We start from the raw sequence: 24,151 nt of genomic DNA on the forward strand, positions 1-24,151 counted from the left end.
CTTCTAATGTTTTATTTAGAAATAATATAGTTTCAGAGGAAGGAGCAATAGTATGTACAAGGAGACCCCCATACCCTTCACCTGGTTTCCCCTACAGTAACATTTTGCAAAACCATAGAACAGCACAAATTGTCTATTGCAATTACGATTTTGCTTCCCCATGTTAGAGTCCCCAGTTTCGAGATCATTGCTTTAAGCATTTCTTGTCTGCTATTTTGAAATAACTCTTGGATTTCCTTCCCTCCCCGCATTTCCTCATCAGCACAGATTGGCTCAGCATCACCTCTCACTTCTCTTGACCAGTCAGCATGTTGACGAAAGCCTCTCCAGGTCAGAAACACCGTCTGCCCTTTACACGCCCCCCAGCAATCCAGCCTCGTGCCTGCCCAAAGCAGCAGCGATGGGACTGGGATGGCGGGGGGGTGGCTGGGTGGGTGGGTCTCGAGCTGGTCTTGCAATATGGCGGAGGGGAACAGATTTTTTCCTCGGGGAGGGTCCCGGAAGTGGCAGGAGCACAGGTGTTAGGGCAAAGGTCAGAGTTCACTCTAAGGCTCCCCTGTCCTAGCCTCTTTGGCCTCTGTGCTTCACCACGTCTGGTGCACCCCCCCCCCCCCGCCCGTATATGCTGTTGACAAGCAGACACGTGGAAGGATCTTTATAAAATCTAAACCCAGCAATATCCTCCTGCAGAAAGCTCTCCTCTTTGTTCAACCAAAACAACGACCTATACCACAGCACCAGGTCCTCCACCCCGCGCCCCTCTAACCTTGTTTCCTGCCACTCTGCCCCACTCAGCCCAGATCCTGGCTGTCGTTCCGTCCCCCATTTTACCAGCACCCAACTTAGGGTGTTCTGCCCAGCAGTGAGAAAACAGACTCTGATGTTTTCCTGGGGAGACCTAGAGTCTGTCCTCAAGAAGACACGAGATGTAATTCCCAGTACCTGGAGCTCTGGCGGGGATGTGCTGATGAATGTTTATCAGTGGCCTCTCTGGGGGCGCCCAGACAGGCCAGTGCAGTGTAGTCCTGCTGTGTAGTAGTGTTGGCTGATTTTCATGGTGTCCGTGTTTCCACCAGGGCTAATTTCGAGCTCCAAGGTGACATCACTGAATGTGGAGTTGAATGGGAAACATGGTTGGCTCCCGAAAGTTTGGTCCTGCACACCACACAGAAAGGACATACCCGTAAACAATTTCTCAATAAGAAATTGGTATTCTATTCATAGAAAACATCTGAAGGAAGTAAAAGAGATTCTTAGAAAGCTTTAAGCACTTGTGTGGGGGAAAGTTACTGTGGGAAAAGTAAAGACGTTTGCAAAGTATATAATCTCCTATCTTTAGTTTTCCCAGAGATTTCTTTTCCAAGTAATATCAGTATTACAGTTGATTAAAAGTTTGAGACATTAACAGAGTCTCCTACTCTTGAGGCATCCAGACATTTGCTTGGTGGGAATTAGCTGCCAGGTCAGGGTTGTCACCATTGCCTCATGACCTACCACAAAAGAAAATGAGTTATTCCGGTAACTCTGATCTCTCGGGGGAGCTGTTCTCCATCATAAGTTTACTTACTGACTTGACATTGAGGAAATGTAATAGGCCTCTTGATTAGAAATAAGATAGCCCCAATGATCAATACAACCATGACGCAATTTAGTTGACTTTAATTTACTAAATTCTTGTTTGGATTGAAAACACAACACACACACATTATCTCAGTGGGATTTGCAAATGAAATAGAATCGTCTTAAATTGCTTAGAGCCTAGTTGGGGGTAAAAGAGAGAAATGTATGAAATCAGTTCACTGCAACAGCAATAGGAATTGGGCCATCTGCAAATGTGTTGAAGGGGTCCAGAAAACAAGAGGGCAAGGGCGAGAGTTTTCAAAGGTGAATGTGGTAGGGTTGCTAGAGGGGAGTTGGGTGGAGGATGGGGTCACTGGGTGATGGGCATTAAGGAGGGCACTTGATACAATGAGCACGGGTGTTATATGCAACTGATGAATCACTCTTCTCCTTGACCATCTCTCGGATGTGACCAGTGGTGTTACTTACCACTTGCTCAGAACATATGTTTCAGGCTTAGTGCAAGGTGTCCTTGTGTCCTCCCAGTAGCTAAGGAGTAGGGGCTAGCAAACCCATTTTTACATTAAGGATACTGAGATTTAGAAAGCAAATTATTTAACTTGCTCTAATAGCTTTGCTGTATAACAAGTAACTCCAGAATTCAGTGGCTAAAACAGCCAAGTATTTACTTAGGTCATGATCCTATAGGTGATGTGCTGGAGCTGGGCATCTCATTCACGACTAAGTTCAGCTGTATCCAGGTCAACTTTGTTGATCTTGCCTTGGCTTTCTCATCTGTCTGGAGCCTCAGATGAGACAGCTGAGCTCTGCTCCATGTGATTTCTTGTTCTCCAGTTAACTAGCCTTGGCTGATTCATAGCATTTGGCAAGGTCTTGCAAAAACTAGTAGGTACAGGCAAGGCCTCTCAAGGCTCAGGTTCAAAACTGTCACATTGGTAAGTCCGCCATATTCTACTGGCCAAAGCCAGACCAATGCCAGACCAGAGCCAAGAGGTGGGGGGAAAAAGACTCCATGTCTTGATGGAAGTTGCTGCAAAGTGACTCAAGAGGTTGGAGAATTGTGGCCTTTTTGTGATTCACCATGCTTGGCTGAAAAATGACGAAACTACAGTGGACAGAGAATTCAGAGCCAAGTTTGAGTGAGACTGTGCTCGTCTCATAAAGCTGTCCTAGAATCCAACCACTTCCTCTATTTTCCTTTACGTGGCCACACCCCTGGCTTACCACCGCGCCATCGCCAGCCTCCTCTGATGGCGCACTCCTAACGCCGACAGACTCAGATGCCCACCTTTGTCCCTTTCCCAGGTGTCCCCTCAGAATCTATCTTTGCCAGAAGTGATCTTTCTCCCCATTCATCTCTCTTCGTCTCTGACAACCTGGTTTCGATTTTAATCTCTGCAAAGCTGCCTGTGGCAGAGACTTCTACCCGTCCCCTAGCGATCTGCCCTTTTCGGTTTTGTCCTTTCTTCCCTTTTGCCTTATATCATAGAATTCCCTTCCACCCAAGCTTGCGGTGGGTGCTAAGTTACAGAACCCATTCCCCAGCCTCCCCTGTGTGGTGATTTAAAAAAAATGTTACAACACTGGGGCGCCTGGGTGGCTCAATTGGTGAAGCGTTACCTTTGGCTCAGGTCATGATCCCAGGGTCTAGGGGTCAGGCTCCCTATTTGGTGGGGAGCCTGATTCTGCCTCTCCCTCTGCTGCTCCCCCTGCTTGTGCGCTCTCTCAGATAAAATCTTTTTTAAAAGTTACCACTTCTTGATAACCCCTCCCATAAAAAGGTGAAGTCTCATCCCCATGAACGGGGCCAGCCGTAGTGATTCCACTTCTAAGAAAAAGAATGCGGTGGAGGGGATACCCCCAGAGTTTGTAAGGCCAGGTCCTAGAAGGTGACACCTCTTCACCTGCTCTTCCTCTTGGGACACACAGCTTCGGAGCTCTGAGCGGCCATGACACCAAGCTAGCCAAGCCCCACAGGCACAGTCCCCCAACTGGTTTGTCTTCTCAGCGTCAACACGTGGGTGTGTCTTCAGATTACTCCAGCCACTGGCTTGATGCAAAATCCACTTCCTCCCTCTCCAGACCCATCAAAGCCTTGTTCAGGCATCTTGAGGCCCAGGATCTTGTTATGTAGATTAAGTTCTGGTGTCACTGAGGCTCTTGGGTATGGTTCCTCAAGGACAGCTCGTTAACACGGACTGGAAGAGCTGTGTGCTAGGGAGAGAAGTTTCCTGTCCTCCGGAAGCTAACTGCTGCCGAGAAGCTCATTCACAAAGGGGAAAACCAGAGGGGGACGCAGCAGTCACAAGTCTGTGGCATTTGTGGAAAAAGGAGGCTGACTCAGGAACCCAGGGGGAAGGATTCCCTGCTAGTGGAACGGAGTCCCAGCTCAGCTGGAGTTCAGAACTGTGTGAAGGACAGACATAAATCATGTGGGCCAGGGGACCGACTGGCTCAAACATATCCACAAATCTCATGGACAATCCTCCCATGAAAAGGTGGAGTCTGATTCTCCTCCCCTCCGAAGAGCTAGAGTGTGACGGGAGGGCGACCATGGGCCTCCCCAAGCTAGGTCATGCAGGGGACACCAGAGCATCTGCGAAGCTCTCGGGACGTGCTTTTGGAGCCCTGTGGCCACTGTGCCCAAGAGACTGTGTGGAGAAGCTAGGTAGAGACAGATGCCAGATGGGTCTCAGCTGGGCCAACCCCCAGCTCTTTGAGTCTTTCCAACGTCTACCACGAGACATCGAATGGTGAGCCTACAGCTCATTCCAGCCCACAGCCTGTAAGACGACTCGCTGACACCAAAGGGGACAGAGCTCCTGAGCTTCCCGCCCAGCCAGGGAGCCAGAAAAACCAATAAAAGTATGAGGAATGGACGAGATTTAAACCTGTCACTATTGGGGCATCTCGGTGGCTTAGTCACGGACGCATCTGCCTTCTGTTCAGGGGACAGAGGCCCTAATGGCATCAGGCTCCCTGCTCCACAAGGTCGGCTTCTCCTCCTTCCCCTCCCCCACCCGTGCTTGCTCTCGCTCATGCGCGCTCTCTCTATAAACTAAATAAAATCTTTAAGAAGAAGAACCATCACTATTTCCAGGTCATGTGATGAAGCACTTAGTTTAACAACTGATCATGTTGGATTTCCTATTAGAATTATTTGATTAGAATCAAGGTCACTAGATAAAAAGCAAATGCATTTCCATATAGCCACAGCAGCCAAAAAATATGTCCTACAATGTTACGAAAAACATCTAATATCTAAGAGAAAAATATCAAGAAATATTGTGTCCTCTGATGCCAAAGCTCGGGACATCTCCTTTGCGCTACACTTCGAGTTGATACGTAAGTTGATCTGCAAAAGCATCTGGAATAAGGTGAAGCAGGAAGCACTAGGATACAAGTATCAGCTAATCATTAAAAACAAAAACATGCTGACGATACAGGGAAATGGGCTTATGACCCAGTTTATTTCTCATACAGGTGAGGAAGCTAAAAGACTCATAACTTTCAGTTTCACGGTCCTTTCTCTTAAATGAAGCTGAACTTAAAACACAGAAGAAATCTTCTTCTAAAATAAATACGTCCCTCCACGACAAAGTGAAAGTTCCATTTCTTGGTTAGCGGAGAGCTCCTGCTTGCAAGGTTCATTCTGTATTTTAACCATCTGGCCTTTCTGCTTGCTTGGGAGAAACATGAATTTTTTAAAAGTAAATTTCTGTGGCCCTTCAACCAGAACATGCTACCTAGAATCATGCATGTGAAAAGCACGGTGACCACAAGCTGATGCCTGCCATTAAGGCCACTTCTCCTTCCGCGGGGTCCGCACAAATGACTGTCATCCAGGCCTCCGCTTAAATGTCACCTCTCCAGAAAGGCTTTTCCTCACCACCAAATGTAAAATAGCTGGTCTTTGCTGCGTCACCATGTTCTAAGCAGCACTCAATAGTATTTCTTGTCTAGTTTCTATTGTAGGTCTTCCTCAATTAGGAGGTAATCTCAGGGGCATCTGGGTAGCTCAGTCAGTTAAACATCTGACTCTTGATTTCAGCTCAGATCATGATCTCAGGGTCATAAGATAGAGCTCCATGTCAGGCTCCATGCTGAGCGTGGAGCCTCCTTGGGATTCTCTCTGTCTTCCCCTCCCCCCACTCGTGTAATAAACAAACAAATAACATAAAATTTAAAAAAAACTAGACTCTGTGAGAACAGATCTTTTTGTATTTGTCACTCTTAACCAGACCATGTCTGAATATGGTGGATACACAGCAATTCTTTCTTTTTTAAAGATTTTAGAGAACATGTGTAAGTGCAGGGAGGGGCAGAGGTTAGAGGAGGGGTCCTCAAGCAGACTCCCCACAGAGCACGGAGCCCGATGCAAGACTGGATCCCAGGACCCGGAGATCAGGACCTGAACTAAAACCAAGAGTCAGATGCTTAACCGACTGAGCCACCGGACGCCCCTCAGCAATTAATTCTTAATCAGGAGGAAGCATATAAATTGTAACTTTCAATTTGGGGGCCGCCCCAGGCGAGACTCCCCAGAGACGAGAGCCCAGGGCAGAGGTTAACGGCCAGAGCTGTGGGAAGTGCAACGCCAGGGCAGAGAGGAGAGGGAACGAGGCAGAGAGGATGGGAAGCAAAGTCACGTACTGCCACGCGGGCCACGGCTTCCCGCGAGCCACCAGGAGACCCCGCAGCTGCTCAGCCCGCGTGTGGTCACGAGGGATGTCTCTGCACCGGTTGTAGAGGGAAATCCTGCCTCAGAGCAGCCCTCCAAGAGAAGGAAGAAAAGGCATTTCCTGGGTTGGTCCTGTCTCCTGTTGCCCCATGTGAGGAGTCCGTCCCCTCCCATTTCCCTGTCATCTGGCGCCTTTCAAAGCCACGTGGAAGCCATACCCGACACTGTGGCAGGCTGAAAGATGGTCACACCCTAATCGCCAGGACCTGTGTTACCTTGTATGGCAAAAGAAACTCTGCAGATTTGATTACACAGAGGGATTTGAGATTATCCCTGTGGGTCCAGTGTAATCATAAGTCCTTGTAAGACGGAGGCATGAGATCGATCGGAGTCAGTGGTAGAAGATGCGGCAGAAGTCAGAGGTTGCAGTGGTCGCAGTGCAGTGAGAAGGGGCCATAGGCCAAGGCATGCAGGCCACCTCCAGGAGCCAGGTGATGCATGGACTGGATTCTCCCTTGGAACCTTCCAGAGCAACCAGCCCTGCTGATTGGTCTTAGCCCTGTGAGTCTCACTTCAGACTGCTGACCTCCTGAACTTTAAGAAAATAAACTTACATGGTTGTAAACTACTGAGTTAGTGGTAACTTGTTACAGCAGCAACAGGAAATGGATACACACACAAACAGATAGACAAGGGGAACATTTCCTTAAACTCTGTAGTGAGAGGGTGGAGAGACCCCCCACACACACCCAAGATGAGTAAGGCCAGAGAACCTGAGGTACATAAGATGTACCCAATACAAGGACCTCTATGACTACTTATATTAAGAAGCTAAGGACTGAGAAAATGTGTTGATTGTATTAACATTGTCTTTTATTATACTTCATTCTCAGTTGTGAATAACTACCCAGCTCTGAAAAACATCCCTGCGCCTCACAGATGACTTTTTTTTTTAAGATTTTATTTATTTATTTGAGAGAGACAGAGAGCACACAAATGGTGGGGAGGGGCAGAGGGAGAGGGAGAAGCAGGCTCCCCGCTGAGCATGAAGCCTAAGGCAGGGCTCGATCCCAGGACCCTCAGATCATGACCTGAGCCAAAGGCAGATGCTTAACCAACTGAGCCACCCAGGCATCCCCCGGATGACTTTTATATATGCCACATAACCTATACTCCAAATCAGACCACCACACAGCTTCAAATCTGGTACAGAAGCTATTTGATACAGATTTGATGTAGAAGGGATAGAGAGCACAGCAGGTATTAGGGTAAAAGCTGCCTTAGCGAATACCTACATTTCAAATTCCCTACCATTATTTTATTTTATTTTTTTAGAGAGAGAACACGCATGAGTGGTGGGCAGGGGCAGAGGGAGAGAGAGCCTCTCAAGCAGGCGCCACGCTCAGCACAGCCCAGCACAGGACTCAGGCTTACGACCTTGAGATCATGACTGGAGACGAAATCTAGAGTCAGACACTTAACCGACTGAGCCTCAATTGCTCCTCAATTACCCACCAGTATCAAAGATGACTTTTCGCTTCCTGGTGGGTGTAATGTTAGCAGGGTGCCGGATCCGCTCCTATGGGTATCCTGACAGAGGCTCTGCCTTCTTCAACATTTATCTTCCAAGGTTGCCATACGCCCAAACAAAGTGGCAGACAGGGAGGAGCTGACTGGATAAGAATGTTCACCTTTTAATCTCCTCAGCTGGAAGTGATGTCCCATGGCGTCACTTCTATGGGCGGGGGGGGGGGGGGGGGGGGGGGGGGGGTGCTGGGAAATGCAGCTCCAGGCTGGACAACTACCTTTTCGGTTACACTCTGCACTATGGAAGGGGAGAATGAAACTCTAGTGGACCGCTGGCTGTCCCTTGGCCAAGAAGTATTCATGTGGACTCTTTCCTCCCAACATGGAAGACTCTTCTCCCAGTCAAAAAAGAACATTCAAGGGAATTAACTCAAAACCGTGTTAGTTACTGCACTTCTGGGGGCAAATCAGATGAGTAGCCAACGAGAGACAGTGCAATCTGTACAGCTGAAAGAGGTCAAGGATCAATGACCAGGAGACTGAGGGCTCACCACACCTAAGTCCTTGCCTGGTGTCCAAGTCCACTGGTTGAAGGCAAGACCGTGTCTCCAGCCCCCTGCAACACCACACAAGTATACGTGGCTCTGATCTCCCAGTCCTTCACCAAAGGGTAGCTGAACTCTGAGAAATACCCAAGCATTTTAATGACTGTTGAACAGGTCTTAGTAGACCTCAACACCTAGGGACACTAATCTTCATCAGGACCCTCTTTTAGGGTCCAAGAATATTGGGGCTAGGTCATAAATGGATACCTGGTCCAGATCAACTCACAATGGGTCCACTAGGTCTGTAGCCCCATCTGGAGGTCATTTTCCTAGACCGCAAATATATACTGGAACTAGAAACGCTTGGTAGTTGAACAACCTCACCTTGGTTCCTTGGCTTAGGGTAAGAATACCGTAGTGTAGACATCGAGGAGAATGCTCTGAAATGAATCCCCTCAATAAAAAAGATAGTGAATCAAAACTGATATGACATTTTGGGAGGAATGGCAAGTGTCACTCCTGTGTCGGCAAAGTCAACCAAGTAGTTAGTCCCAGTTGCAACTGCCCTGCCAGATCAAATCTTGTTACTGGTTGGTCTTAGCGCATGCTCTATACCACATCACATTCATTCCTCCTTGGAATCCTATTTTTTTTCCATTAATTTCAAGTAAACATAAATTAGAATGTTCAATTTTGTCTGAAGATATATGGGATATGTAGAATGAGATTTATTTCTCCAAAGAGAGTTACATAATTAAAGCTTAATAAATATTACCTATAACAATAGGGCTGTCTGGGTGGCTCAGCTGGTTAAGTGTCTGACTCTTGATTTCAGCATAAGTCATGATCTCAGGGTCCTGAGATTGAGCCCCACGTTGGGCTCCCCACTCAGCTGGGAGTCTGCTTCTTGTCCCCTCCTCTCCCTCTGTCCCTTCTCCTGCCCCTGCTCGTGCTCATGTTCAACGCATGCGTGCTCTCTCTCTCTCAAATAAATAAATAAATCTTACATAAATATTACCTATAATAATAAATTATTCATTTAGTACTTATTTGGCAAACTCAGTAACTCGGAACACAGCCAAGCATCTGTAAAGAAGCAATACGTGGCTTCGTGTGAGTAAGTAGCAATGGCTAAGTCCATGCCAGGTTTGCGGACTCTGCTTCTGCTTGAAGATGCTCTGAGGAGCTTCGCTTCCCTTTCACCGCCGAGACAGGTGCCTTCCTCTCCCCCAGCCCCAGCCTGTGCTCTCTGCAGCTCACAGTCCGTCATCTGCAAACCTCCCACAATCACCGTCTCTTCTTTAAGTTCCACTGCCCAGCTCTAACTCTAACAGAGCTGAGTGTCCCCTGCAACCCTCTCAAGTGAGGACTGTTTGGTCCCCAGCTCTGTACCGCTGGACCTACTACGCGGTAACTCTGACCTTGGTACTGGTCTCGAAATGGTCTGGAAAGACCATTTCTCTTCCTTCCTTGAAGACATCCTCAGGATCTTTAGGGCGATGCTATCGGACCCTACCATCCACACTCCCTCCTCCTCCAAGTGTCCAACTGATTTTTCGCAGCACCATTATTCTGCAGACTTCCTCCCCATAAACAATCCATCCAGGGCCCTGGCTTCTTGCTTCTTTGACCTCATGTTCTCTTCCCCTTCTATACTCTAGCCTCCACTGACTCCTTTCTACCTCTTTTCAGCATTCTCCTGCTAGCATTCTTCAGCACTTACTTCTCCAATGGTTACCTCATTGGGGCCTCCCAACCATGAGGCCACCATTTCTTTCAATACTGTCACTACACTCGTGCCTTCAGCATCTCTGGTCCATCACTCAAATCATTCACTTACAGACACCCTCATATCTTCCTCTTCTCCACCTGTCCTGAAAAACCTCATCCACAATAACCGCGATTCTCTAAGTCTGTATTTGAGCAGCTGAATGTTGCTGGAGAAACTCCCAAACATGCTGACTCTCACTTTAAGCTTAGGAGGCTTTTTCAGAGGCCAGCCTGTCACATCCTCCCTTCCCTGGCGAACTGTCTCCCATGTTCCAAGGCCACTATCTCAAAATTCCTCTCTTTTTCAACTTCCTATCACTATTCTTCCCATCCCCCAACTTCTTATTTCATTGTGAAAACCCAAGGAGAAGCAGAAAACACTGCAGCTTCTACCATATCTTCCAATTGATCCCATGGGTTCCTTTGGTTTTTGTGTCATTTAGATGCTGACCTTCTCTCCCTGCTCATGGTTTTTATATCCGGTTTCCTACTTGTCTGCACATGGACCTGTATTAGGCATATAAAGGACAGTATGTCCAAGAAAGGAGTCCTCTCCCGAGAGAGAATTTTCTCTCGCAAAAGCTTCCCTATCTCTACAGGTGTTAGATGCCATCTATGATTCTTCTCTCTCCCAACAGCTTACATCTGATCAATTAGCAATCCCTGTGGGCTGGACATCCCAGATGTATTCCAAATCCAGTCATTTCTCACCAAGTCCACCGCCATCAATATCTCTGTGACAAGGGCAGTAATCGCTAATAGATCTCCTAGCTTCATGCTTGTCTCTTCACCAGTGACCGATCTTTACAAGATGAAAACCGAATAAAATTTCACGCAACATCTTCATTGATTTTCTACCACCTTTTAGAACAAAATCTCAACCAAGCACGGTCTGCTGGGCCCTTCGTGATGCCTCCCTGCCTTCCTCTCCTCTCTCACCTGATCTCCCTCAGTCTGCTCTTCTCATCTTAGCCTTCTTGTACCGTGGGTGGGTCCAGCTACTTCTGGCTTCATGGTCCTCACGAGCACATGCCATCCCCTTTGTCTGGCGTGCCCTTGCCTCCAGAAATCCACATGACTGGCAGCCTTCCTTCATTTAAGTCTGCTCAAAAGTTGCTTCTCTCACCTCCCCGTCTCTTGCAAAGCACTTCCCCTTTTCATTCTGTTCCCTTTTTCTTTGCTGTGCCCTGTGTTAGATTATTATGTTAATGGTCTTCATGCTCTTGTGCTGTTGCCTCTTCTGTGACTCTGGGCTTAGCCATGTGACTTGCTTTGGCCACCAGGACATTTGAAAATGTGATCCAAACAGAGGCTTGCTAAGGGTTTGCACGTTAAGGGTTGCCTTCATGGAACTCCAGCTGCCAAGTGAATTAGTGTGAAGCCTGCTTGCCCAAGAGGCCACATGGAGGACAACTGAGACACATCTGCTGACAGCCCCAGCCAATGGCCATCCAGCATGTTCTAACTGGTGGCAAATGCATTAAGTGAAGCCAGCAGCGCCATGTGGATCTGAGACGCGCGGTTCCAGCTGATCTTTCCCCAACTGCCCGTCCGTGGAACATGAGCAGATCAAAGTTGTTTTAGGCCAGCAAGCTTGGGGATGGTTTCTAATCTACAGCAGGCAATGATACATATCCTAACCTAGAATGTTATGTATATAAGCCTATTTGCTCACTGTCTGCCAAGCCTTCCAAAATGTAAGCTCTATGATAGGAACATTACCTTGAGTACACTGTGGTCCTCCAGCCTAGAACAGTCTAGTCACAGAGACACACAGAGGACAAGTGCTGTTGAATGAGCAGTCTCTTGAGGAGGAGCCGCATCTGGTCCTCTGGCTTCCACTAAAATCTCCAAATATGGCCCATGAGAAAGATCTGTTTCCATGGGGCACCTGGCTGGCTCCACTGGTAGAGCATATGACTCTTGATCTCAGGGTTGTAAATTCAAACCCCACACTGGGTGTAGAGATTATTAAAAATAACATCTTAAAAAAAAAAAAAAGATTGATCTCCTGTCTTCAAATTGACCACTAGCCCTCACCAATGGAAATTCAGCATCTTCTAAATTCATGGAGGGTTTTTCCTCTCCAAATTTGTCCCCAGCTTTTCCCTTCTATTTCATAATTCAGTAATGGCACAATGGTGATGACAATTTTAGTGTCAAGTTGGCTACAGCATGGTGCCCATTTATTTATTTATTTGTCAAACACCTATCTAGATGTTGTTGTAAAGTTATTTTTTAGATGTGATTCACATTTAATCAGTAGACTGAGAAAAGCACATTACTCTCCATAATATGGGTGAGCCTCACCCAATCAGTTGAAGGGTTTAACAGAAAAGACCAAAGTCCCTTGACCGGAAAAAGTTCTGTCTCCAGACTGTCTGCAGACTCCAGACTACAACATAAACTCCTGTCAGAATTTCCAGCCTCAAGCCTACCAGGGAGGTTTGGGACTTGCCTATACACACAATTGTGGGAGCCAATTCTTTAAATCCCTCCTCCCCATCTACACAACACACACGCGCGCCTACACACACACACACACACACATCATTGGTTCTATTTCTCTGGAGAACCCTTATACTGGGCTTATCTTTGACAATCTCTTCTCCCTCATTTCCCAACAACCATTTGGCCACCTAAGCCTGACTGGTACAGTGTATGGAGTGCCTCCTGTGGCTACCCTATCTCTGCCCCCATGTCCCTTGTCTTGGTTTAGACTCTCAGCACCTCTCACCCAGACTATTATAAAAGCCTGCTAACTGGTCTATCTGCCTCATCTCCTTCCCATCAGCATGCTGTTTGCCTGCCAGAGTTACCTGTCTGAGAATCTAATCATGACATCACCTCCAGAGCCTCCAGTCACCTACAGAATACGGTGCAAACTCCTCAATGTAACACGAAAGCTTTTTATCAACAAGCTCAAGTTCTGTTCCCAGCTCCGTAGCTCTCACTCATCTCTAAAGCTACTAAATTCCAGTTATATTTAGCACCTGTAGATCCTCAAACCTGTCATGTTCATATTTTCATGCTTTTGCACATTTTAAGTTTTCTTTTCATTTGGGGGGAGAGAGAGAGAGAATGTGTGTGTGTGTGTGTGTGTGTGTGAAGGGGCAGAGGGAGAAGGAGAGAGAGCATCTTAAGCAGGCCCCCTGCTGAGTGGAGCTTGATCTCCTGGGGCTTGTAAGATCTTGTGGGGCTTGATCTCATGACCCTGAGATCATGACCGGAGCTGAAAGCAAGAATTAGATGCTTAACTGACTGAACCACCCAGGCGCCCTGTATTTGCGCACCGAATTCTATCTACTTGGAATGCCTACCAATTTGTTTTGAAAACATTCCAACCTGCTCTTTAAGTTCTAACTTAGATACACTGTTTGTCCTTAAGCTGTCCCTAGATGCTTGTCATAATATTCAGACAATGATAATGATTTTTTCATTAGTCTTATTGTCTTGAAATTAATGTATGTGTTTGTATTTCTCAAAGACAGGAAGGCCTTCGATCAGAGGGACTGTTTATAATAATGGACACTTTCGATAGTAATAGTAACAATAATAATTAGAATTCTTGTCCTGGTCTTCCGTTTAGTTCATAAGAGCCACTCAAAAGATGTTTGCTGCGTCGATTTTTGTGTGTTAGATTTTAAGCCCTTTGAAGGCAGAAACCATACTGTTCATCTTTCTATTATTCTTGGTGTTTCTCATAGGATCCTGTACACAGTACAAGGACCAAGTACACAGTACTGTGTACATAGTATACAGACTTAGTACCTAGTACATAGGCTTTTGTGCAATATGAAACTGAATTAAAGAAAAGCTTCAGTTCTCTGGAGACAACAAACACTTCATTTCCTGTTGCTACACTATGTCCCTCAGCCCTGGATTCCCGCACTTGGGCTCATCACAGAGATTTTAAGTCAAGCAAGACTTTGTGGAAAGGAGAAATCACTGAAGGTCACAGTCTTGGGGAAAAAGAAAGAGAAGGGGACTGTCCTTTTTAAAAATAACTATAAGAACTTTCTCTATTTCTTGTTTTCTCAGTCTTCTAAAAAAACATTTTTTTTTCTTTTGACAATTTTCAAAGCCACAAGTTGAAAGAGCAGTACGACAAACAGCCGGATCCCCCTCACACACACTCACCAACATCTTGCCACACCTGTTTCCCCCTCTCTCTATATATATACACACAACACTTCCGTTTGCTGAAACCAAATGGCTGCTGTCATGGTATGTCACCCCTAAACACTGCATGTGGCATCACTCAGAAGGAAGACCTTCTCTTACATCGTCCTAACACCAGTATCATAGCTACGAAGAACAGTAATAATTCAACCAATCATCTAGCATAGACTCTGGACTCAAATTACCCTAATTTTCCCTCCAAATGTCCTTGATAGTGTTTTGTTTTGTTTTTTTTTGACCCAGAATCCCATCAAATTTCACGCATTGCTTTGGCTGTTATTATCTCTCCTCCTCAAAGTGTTCCTGTCTTTTTTTTTTTTTTTTAACATTTTCTTTATTTATTTGACAGACAGCGATCACAAGTAGGCGGAGAGGCAGGCAGAGAGAGAGGAGGAAGCAGGCTGCCCGCTGAGCAGAGAGCCCGATGCAGGGCTTGATCCCAGGACCCTGGGATCATGACCAGAGCTGAAGGCAGAGGCTTTAACCCACTGAGCCACCCAGGCGCCCCTCCTGTCTTCTTGATATCAAACACTTGAAGATCCAGGGCAACTGACCTATAGAATGTAAGACACAGTTTTGTTAGGATTTGATTTGGGCCAAATGTTTCCGGCAAGTTCTGTTGTGTTCCTCCCACAGCATCAGGCCAGGGGACCCATAAAGTGAAACGGTCCCACTCCTGGAGATGCCAAGTGTGAGGAGATGCCGATACGGTGGTGATCTCTCCAAGGCAAAGACCTACTTTATAATTAATAACTAAACTGTAGATCATGTACGTACTTCTCCCTTAGTTTTTTCCCAGTGGGTCAATGATGACCATTGCTTTAACCACTGATTGAGAGTTAACAAAATGGTACTTAACTAGATCTAGAGTCTATACTTATTAACTCATCTCTTGCAAAGCAGAGCTTCCCACCCACCCTTTTTGAGTATCATTACAGAGTCATGAATTTTTTTTTTAACTCAATATAATCATTTAGCAGGATTTATTTTTTGTTCCTCAGTTTCCCAGATTTGGTAAGAGGGATCCCATTCAAAGCAGCCTTCTGTGTCCTTTTAGCATAGATTTTTAAATAGTCTTTGAATACGTCTTGCTTTCTGGCACACAGTAGTTCCTAACTCAGACCTAGTATCAGCCCATTCTCTAAGGAGCCTCAGCTCTTTTCTGACAGGAAGTACAAAACAACACCTAGTCTGTAAGTGAGCTCACTGCCACTGGGTGTCATGGATTCTAGGCTCTTTCTGTGGAATAGCTAGAAAATCACATCATCAACTCATATTTATCGATAGATCCAATTCAGGTCTTCCCCTTCTCTGTTCTTTGACTTTCACTGAAAAGCCTCATCAGTTTCTAATACGAGTAACACAGCTGTAGGCGATCTGGATTTGAAAGAGAAGGGGGGACAAGGCTGCTCTGGTCCAGACAGGCACCAAGTGATGGAGCTTGAGCAGGCGTGGCAGCCCTGAGACCGGAGAACAAGGTATATGGACCTGGGAGCATTTAAGAAGCGTTCTCAGCCAACTGTTGAGACTGGAGATGGATGGGGAGTCCATACAATTATTCAGCCAAATCAAGACACTTTTTGAGAAAGAAAGCAAAGTGATATTAATAACCTTGCTAGGCAGCAGGCATAAACCAGCCTGGTCGTGAGCTAACCTGACATATGGTTATTTCAACAGAGGGAATAAAGGAAAAGACCGGAATCAAAACTTACTCTAGGATTTCCTGCCTTGGGGGCTGGCTGTGGCTTACTGCAGTTAACAAGGCATTTGTAAGTGCTATTTCCAGTTCCAGAGTGGTGGTAGGTGGGTGGTGGGCCCGTCTTTGTGAGCTCTACTTGTCCTTCCCAACAAGGCTTATGAGGAATCAGACACAGTGAAGGTACAGACTTAAGTTACAAGGCGTGGGACCAGGGTGCTCTCTGGAACCCACTGGGGTGGACATTACTTGTTTTTGTTTTTGTTTTTAATTTGAGAGAGCGAGAGCAAGACAGCACAAGCTGGGGGAAGCAGCAGAGGGAGAAGCAGACTCCCCTCTGAACAGAAAGCCCGACATGGGCTCAGTTCCAGGACCCTGGGATCATGAGCCAAAGACAGATGCTTAACTGACTGAGCCACGCAGGCACCCCTGGGGTGAACATTCCTGAAAAAAGAGCCTCTCCCCTCCAATTCTGTCACCTTTCTTCCTTTTAGGGCAAGACCACGAACCACCTCATCCATGGGAGAGCAAACAGTCTATAGGTACATTGGATGCTAGCAGGAACAGAGGTTCTTTGAGAAATCCAGCTGCCCAGCATCAGGGGAATTTGAGGGTCCATAGGAAGCTGGCTTTGGAAGCAGAGGCCAGTGAGTCTGTGGGACCTTGAGTTGACATGTATCTTTTCCCTGGAGAAAGGAGAAAGGCCTTTGGTCCCAGCCAGACCCTTGTCCAGACAATTCAGAGTATGCCTCCAAAGCAATTTTGGGGGTAGTTCTGGTTTAGGGCAAGGGAAGGGGACAGGAGAGTGCAAATGGGATACAGAGAAACCATCAAGTTTCAATGAACTGGTCTGCAAGCAAATATACTAAACTCCGAACTGTATTAAATATAATCTTAGACTCCTTTGATGGTTCAGAAAGCACATGAGTCTTGTAAAGCTTCAGGGTCCCCAGAAACACCCCTGGCTGTGCAGTAAATGCCCAGCTGTGCCCACTTCTCCATGATCTAAAGGATACAGGTGACATGGGCCTCCTGTGTATTCTCAGTGCAGCCTAGGCCACTGTCCCAGCCTCCAGGTTTTGTGCCCAATTTCTAATGAACTAAAATTAGTAACAGGTGACAAGCCAAAAACACATTTTGAAGGGATGTCTGTAAGATGTGACTCTCCTAGCTCTTTCATTACATTCCACCAATCTAATTTTAGCTTAGAGAATACCCCTGGGGACTGCAGGCCTGATTTGCAGACCTGGGTTTAAAGTCAATCACTCCTCAGGTTTGCTTGGATAATGGACCTTGAGCTGGTGTGCTGGGACCTCAGGGGACTGGGGTTTTGAGTCTACCATTTTCTTGGTAAGAACAACAGAAAGAAACCCACGATCTTCTGGAACTCTCCATTGCTCACAGAACTTCCCATAAACTTGGAGAACTGGTCCTCAAAGCTCCCCTCCATCTGATCCGTTTATCCAAAAGTCTCAACATATCCTCTGTCCCACGCAGGTGATCCACTCTGGCGGTTGCCTCTGAACTCCTCTTGGACTTTATTTTCCCGCTGATCATTCCCTCTGCCTGGCTCTACCTCTTGGTCAGGACCCCTGCTGCTCCCTGAGTTAACGACCTCTGTAGCTGGTGCCCTACCTGGCCCAGATGAACCTCCTCCTCTTTTTCCTCCTCCTCCTCTGCTCCTCACCTTAGTGAATGATAAGGAAGAAGTCTCTTCCAGTGGTTCTTCCAGGATTTATTTAATCCACTGTCCGGAGACAGCTTTTTAATACACAAACCAAAGGGGGAGGAGCAAGATGGTGGAGGAGTAGGAGACCTAAATATCACCGGGTCCAGGAGTTCGACTAGACAGCTATCAAACCCTTCTGAACACCTGCAAACTCGACAGGAGACAAAAGAGCAGCAATTCTAGGAAAAGAAAAGCGACCACTTTCTGGAAGGTAGAATGTGCAGAGACGTGAATCCAAGGCGAAGGGAAGATAGAACTGGTGGGGGGGGGGGCGGGCTCCTGGCAAGCTGTGGAGCAGCAGAGCACAAAATCGGAACTTTTACAAGTCTGTTCCACTGAGGGACGTCGCTCCAGAGGTTAAGCGGGGGGTCAAGCCCTCATGGGGACAGTGTGGTCTCAGGACCCATGGGGTCACAAGAAGACCGGGGTGTCTGAGTGTGGCAGAGCTCCCAAGTATCGGAGAGGGGAGACTGGCTGCAGAGATAGAGCCAAGGAGGGGGCTCTCAGCTCAGGCTTACCTTAAACCATGATCCAAGGCACAGTAGGGCCACTGCTTTTAGGGTCGGGACCCCACAAGTGGCAGGTCCAGGGAGACCCCTTCCTTCCTCCTCCAGGAGGAGTGGCATGGGTGTGTACTGCAGGAATCTGCTGAGGTTGGAGACTCCAATTGGGCCCATGTGCCAGAGATAGAAATGTTTGGTCACAGGCGGGGGGAGCACGGCCAGAGACCAGGGAGATGGGAGTGACTGACTGCTTTTCTCTGAGGGTGCACTGAGGATTGGAGCCTTGAGCTCTCGGGTCCTCCAGGCCAGAGATTGGGAGGCCGCCATCTTCATTCCCATCCTCCGAAGCTCTACAGAAAGCATTCAGGGAACAAAATCTCCCGAGAATGAACCTGAGCAGCTTACTTAGCCCAGCCCCTGGCAAGGGCAGTACAATTCTGACTCATGCAAAGACATTTGTGAATCACTACAACAGTGCCCCCCACCCCCAAAAATCAGCAAGAACATCCAGCCAAGACCAAGTTTACCAATCAATAAGAACTGTGGAACTCCAGAGCTAGGGGAAAGCAACACATAGAATTCATGGCTTTTTCCCCACAATTCTTGGTCTTCCAAAGTTAAATTAAAAAAATTTTTTTTTCTTACTCTATTTTTAAAATTTTTCCTGTGATCAATGTGATACATTAATAAAAGAAAGCACAATAACCGTATGATTCTCTCAATAGATGCTAAAAAAGCATTTGACAAAGTACAGCATCCTTTCTTGATCAAAACTCTTCACACTGTAGGAATAGAGGGCACATACCTCAATATCATCAAAACCATCTATGGTCAACTAATCTTTGAGAAAGCAGGAATGTCCAATGGAAAAAGACAGTCTCTTCAACAAATGATATTGGGAAAATTGGACAGCCACATGCAGAAGAATGAAACTGGACCGTTTCCCTATACCAATAGACTCAAAATGGATGAAAGACCTCAATGTGAGACAGGAATCCATCAAAATCCTTGAGAAGAACACAGGCAGCAACCTCTTTGACCTCAGCCACAGCAACTTCTTCCTAGAAACATCACCAAAGGCAAGGGAAGCAAGGGCAAAAATGAACTATTGGGACTTCCTCAAGGTAAAATGCTTTTGCACAGTTAAGGAAACAGTCACCAAAACCAAAAGACAACTGACAGAATGAGAGAAGACATTTGCAGATGACATAACAGATAAAGAGTTAGTATCTAAAACCTATAAAGAACTTATAAAACTCAATTTCCAAAGAACAAATAATCCAATCAAGAAATGGGCAGAAGACATGAATGGACATTTCTGCAAAGAAGACATCCAAATGACCAACAGACACATGAAAAAGTGCTCCACATCACTCGGCATCAGGGAAATACCAGTTAAAACCACAGTGAGATATCACCTTACACCAGTCAGAATGGCTAAAATCAACAAGTCAGGAAACGACAGGTGTTGGCAAGGATGCGGAGAAAGGGGAACCCTCCTATACTGTTGGTGGGAATGCAAGCTGGTGCAGCCACTCTGGAAAACAGCATGGAGGTTCCTCAAAAAGCTGAAAATAGAGCTGCCCTACGACCCAGGAATTGCAGTACAGGGTATTTACCCTAAAGATACAAACGTAGTGATCCTAAGGGGCACGGCACCCGAATGTTTATAGCAGCAATGTCCACAATAGTCAAACGATGGAAAGAACCTAGATGTCCATCAACAGATGAATGGATAAAGATGTGGTGTGTCTATATACAAAGGAATACTATGCAGACATCACAAAAACCAAAATCTTGACATTTGCAACAATGTGGCTAGAACTAAAATTAGCATAATACTAAAACTAGTATTATGCTAAGCAAAATAAGTCAATCAGAAAAAGACAATTATCATATGATCTCACTGATATCATTTGAGAAGCAGCGTGGGGGGCTGTGGGGGGGCAGGGAGGGAAAAAATGAAACAAGATGGGACCAGGGAGGGAGACAAACCATGAGAGACTCTTAATCTCAGGAAACAAACTGAGGGTTGCTGGGGGGGCGGAAGGGAGGGAGCGGGTGGCTGGGTGAGGGACACGGGCAGGGTATGCGCTATGGTGAGTGCTGTGACCTGTGTAAGCCTGATGATTCAGGGACCGGTACCCCTGAAGCAAATAATACATTATATGTTAATAAAGAAATAAAAATAAATAAAACCACAAACCAAGCCATTTCACCTTCCTGCTGAAAGCCCACCAATGACCCCAAACCACAGACTCCTTAGCAGCACCCAGGAGGAGGCCATTTTGAGCAACTACCAGCTCATCCCACTCTGGGCTCAAGCTCAGAGCAGCTCATGGCTTCCCCACCGGGGCAGGCTGGCTACTCTTCTGCCTTCAGGCTGTGCATATACCACACCCCCCCCCACTCCTTCACCTGAAAACCTTCTTCAGGTTCCCTTGCCCATGACCTAGAGCCAGGAGGGAAATAAGCAGCCTTGTTTGTCTTACTGTAAGCCCACAACCAGTCTTTAATGAATGTTTAATGATCAATAAATGAAGAAACAAGGAATGCATGATACAAAATTGCAACAAGGTAGAATCAGGACCACGGTGGGTGGGCGAGGAGGGTGGGGTGGGGATACAAGAAGAGGTTGCAGACCAGGATGAGGGTTCGCAACTTTGGCAGCTTCCCAGGTAAAATCTGAACACCTCCCTCCCCCATCCCCCCATCCAGAGAGGGCAAGGAGAGACCAAAGGAGGCAGGCCACTCCAGAGTGGTAGGTGGCAAGCTGAATAAGCAAGGGAACTTACAGACAGGGCTTGTCTTGGGCAAGATCTCCACACCAGCTAGCTAGAATCTTAAGTTTATATAGAGGCGATAAGCAACAATACTTTACTCTCTCAAAACTGTATCCTTGAAACAGCTCCCTCTGTGGGAACCACAGCTACAAAACAGACATTCCAAGAACAGGGGAAGGGGTAAGGAGCCTCCAGTTGTCCAGGTCCCTCTTAAGGGTCAACCGGCAGTCATGTGCTCTCGATGATTTCTCCCAACATAGGACCAGAGCTGGTGTGTGGACTTGGGTGTGACCGCCAGCCGAGTGGGAAGAGGCTGGAAGATAATCTCCTGCAGTCATCCTTGCTGATTGTGTGTCATGAAAAGTCAATAGTAACTTTTCAGGATATACTCTTGTCATATGACCTCAGTTCTCTTTAACCATTCTGAAGCCTTAAAAACCTCTTTTGTGTAATATCAGGGCTGATCCCTAAACTAGATGCCCCAACTGGTGTATGGATGGCCACCATCTTGGTGCGAGGTTGTTCATCTTGGGAAAGCACCACCCTGACAGGATGTTTGTCAAATGGAGATGATTCTAGTTTGGACATTCCAATTCTTAAAAGCACAACAGTTGGCCCAAAGGAGAGATACCCAATTCCTTCTACAAGTTGGGCCTTGGAAACTGGGTCTGAGCTTCTTTTCCATTTCCTGCATGATGCTACTGTGGTGTGATGTTCCCATTTATCTGGGCTTAGAGATAACGATCTAGTTCTCTTGGCTCAGCAGTAAGGAGATGCAAGAAAATTAGAAATAAGGGATAGAGGCTATGGTGAGAACGAGAAGGTAAAATGGCTTCGACAAAATTATCAGCACTAAAACATTACGTGCGGGACTAATAATCGAACGTGTGTATACGGCTCTCTCATGTGGGAGTCACGGACCTACCGTAGGCTTCTAACAGAAAACCTTTTAAGGAAAATAAAAGCACTACTGGGCATTTCCATCTCATTCTAAAGCTTAGCTCAATGTTGTCTGTGTTGCCTTCTGGAGTGAGATTTAATTATTTGCCATTTTTCTCTCCTATTACAAGCTTACTAGGTACTGTTGGAAGAGAAAGGTGAGCGGACTCACATAGCTATGGGTAGGGATAAAGACAAGAGATAATCTCTCTTAAGTAGAGATATAACGTGTTGCAAACCGTATTTGGCAGCTGAAGTTTAGCTTTTATGGTTCTTCTTGTCTATACACTTTCCGACTTCCATAGACACTGACGATAATAATTAGAATTCAGGGGGAGAGGAAGGAACATGAAGAATCTTGCAAACATGTCACTAGAAGCACATTCACGCTGGTGTGGACAATGGGAATGACCCGGTTCCTCGCCGCCTCTGCCCCGCATTCTCCAGTCCAGCTGCAGAATCTAGTGAAAATGGTAGACTTTCGCACCGCTAGGGGCTGTCTCCAAACCTAAACCAAGTCCAGATGACACAGTAAAGCCCCTTAGATCTTTCAGAAGCTTCTGCAGTAGGGCCATGGGAAGGAACCAACACCTGGGAAAAGAGTCTTTATTTTACAGAAACAAAACAAAACAAACGTGTATTATTTCCACGTGCTTTTCCGATGCCTCCCTGGCCACTTTCTATGCGGTGGTCAGATTCTCCTCAGGGGGAACATCGCACACGCTAGAGACCCAGCCCTGCCTCCAGGATCCCCCGACCCCCCGCCCCGCAAACCCCGAACTTACTACCGCTCGTGGATCATTCTGGGCCTTGGAGGTCTGCGGCAAGTACCCACGAGGAGCTGCGCATGCCCGTGTGTAACTCCACACCCCTCCCGTTGCTCTCCCGACAGAAATTATTGGCGGCTCCTCCAAACCACCACTTTACTTCCCTCCTCAAAATTCAGGCCAGATGCCATCATTACCAAACGCCCTCTGAAACCTGACGCTTCCACTCTTTCCCTAATTTGGGTGATTTAAGTTAAGACTCTTGGCACAGACCAATTATTTCCATGACAGCGGTGATCACGTTGTAATCAGCCCCTGCTTGGACTGTGAGCTTCCTGTGGGTGGAAGCCGTATCCACTGGGCTTAGCAAAGCATTTGGGCGCGTAGTAGGTGTGCAGGAAACCTTCCAGTGAACTCTAGGAATATAGTCCATACGGCCAAGTGCACACGTCTGCAATGCCCACATCAATGAATTTTCAAATGTGTGTACACAGAGGCATAAACCCATAATGACCACCCAGGTGAGCATTACAGCGCATTCCCCAGAGGCTCCCTTGAAACAACAGGCTTTAATTGCTCTGGGAATGAGCCCCATCCAGCTCGTGAAAGACGAAAGCAGGCCGGTTGCCAGTACGAAATCCAAGAGGCTTGCAGGAGCCCGAATTCACTGCAGGTAGAATGCTCGGGGTGGGGGCAGGGGCATTTTGTTCTAGAGAAAAGTTAAGAACAGGATTAAAGGCTAGAACATTTTTTTTTAATGCAAATAGTGAAAAGTGAGCACAGCGATTACCCTTCTTCCCTCCCCCTCACGCTCATCCAGAAAAACGAGGGCCAGGGAGGCCCGGTGTGGGCGGGCTCAGGATTCCCTGCCACCCCCTCACGGTCGCCTTACCCACGTCCTGATGGCTGTTGGGACTCGGAGACCAGAGTGACTCAGAAGTAACCACGGTCAAGGCTTGCCAACGCTTCCTCGCCACGCGCAGCGCGTCGGGTCTCCGCAGGGATCGGGCTCCTCGGCTCGCGCTCACCTGCACCTCCCGCAGCCCAGCGCGCACGGGGGAGCGGCCGCCTCTGCCCGCGGGTCGGCGAGGGGAAGCGCCCTCCCCAGCGCAGCGGCCTGACGCTCCTTAATTGACCCAAGCGTTTTTTCCCTTGGTTTCTCAGTCCAGCGTTTAGAGCATCACGTTACTCGCAGAGGACGGAAGACCTCTGCTGCGGTGGCCCAGGCGGCCCCCGAAATCCGCTGCCAGCGGGAGGGGCGTCCGCTACTGGCGGACGCGCGAGCGGGGCCCCCGGCCGCGGAAAGTGAAGATGCGCGGTTGACCCGGCCCGGGCCCGGGCTAGGCCATCGAGGGGGCGCGCGCTCCCCGGGACACCGCCCAGCCCCTCGGCGCCCGGCGCCCCGCCCCTGCGCGAACTTGGCCGCACCCACTTCCCCCGGGAGGCGC

General features: G+C 47.3%; 1 long non-coding RNA gene across 1 annotated transcript; it reads right to left on the reverse strand.

The window, feature by feature from the left end:
• LOC116587048 lies at nucleotides 1-24,102 on the reverse strand. Its single transcript, XR_004284277.1, has 3 exons — nucleotides 23,596-24,102; nucleotides 943-1,155; nucleotides 1-484 (listed from the first exon to the last, which is right to left on the reverse strand). It is a non-coding gene; the product is annotated as an uncharacterized LOC116587048 (long non-coding RNA).
• Between the last annotated feature and the right edge of the window lie 49 nt (nucleotides 24,103-24,151).

This window comes from Mustela erminea, chromosome 3 (genome assembly GCF_009829155.1).
Source record: "Mustela erminea isolate mMusErm1 chromosome 3, mMusErm1.Pri, whole genome shotgun sequence".
NCBI lineage: Eukaryota > Metazoa > Chordata > Mammalia > Carnivora > Mustelidae > Mustela > Mustela erminea.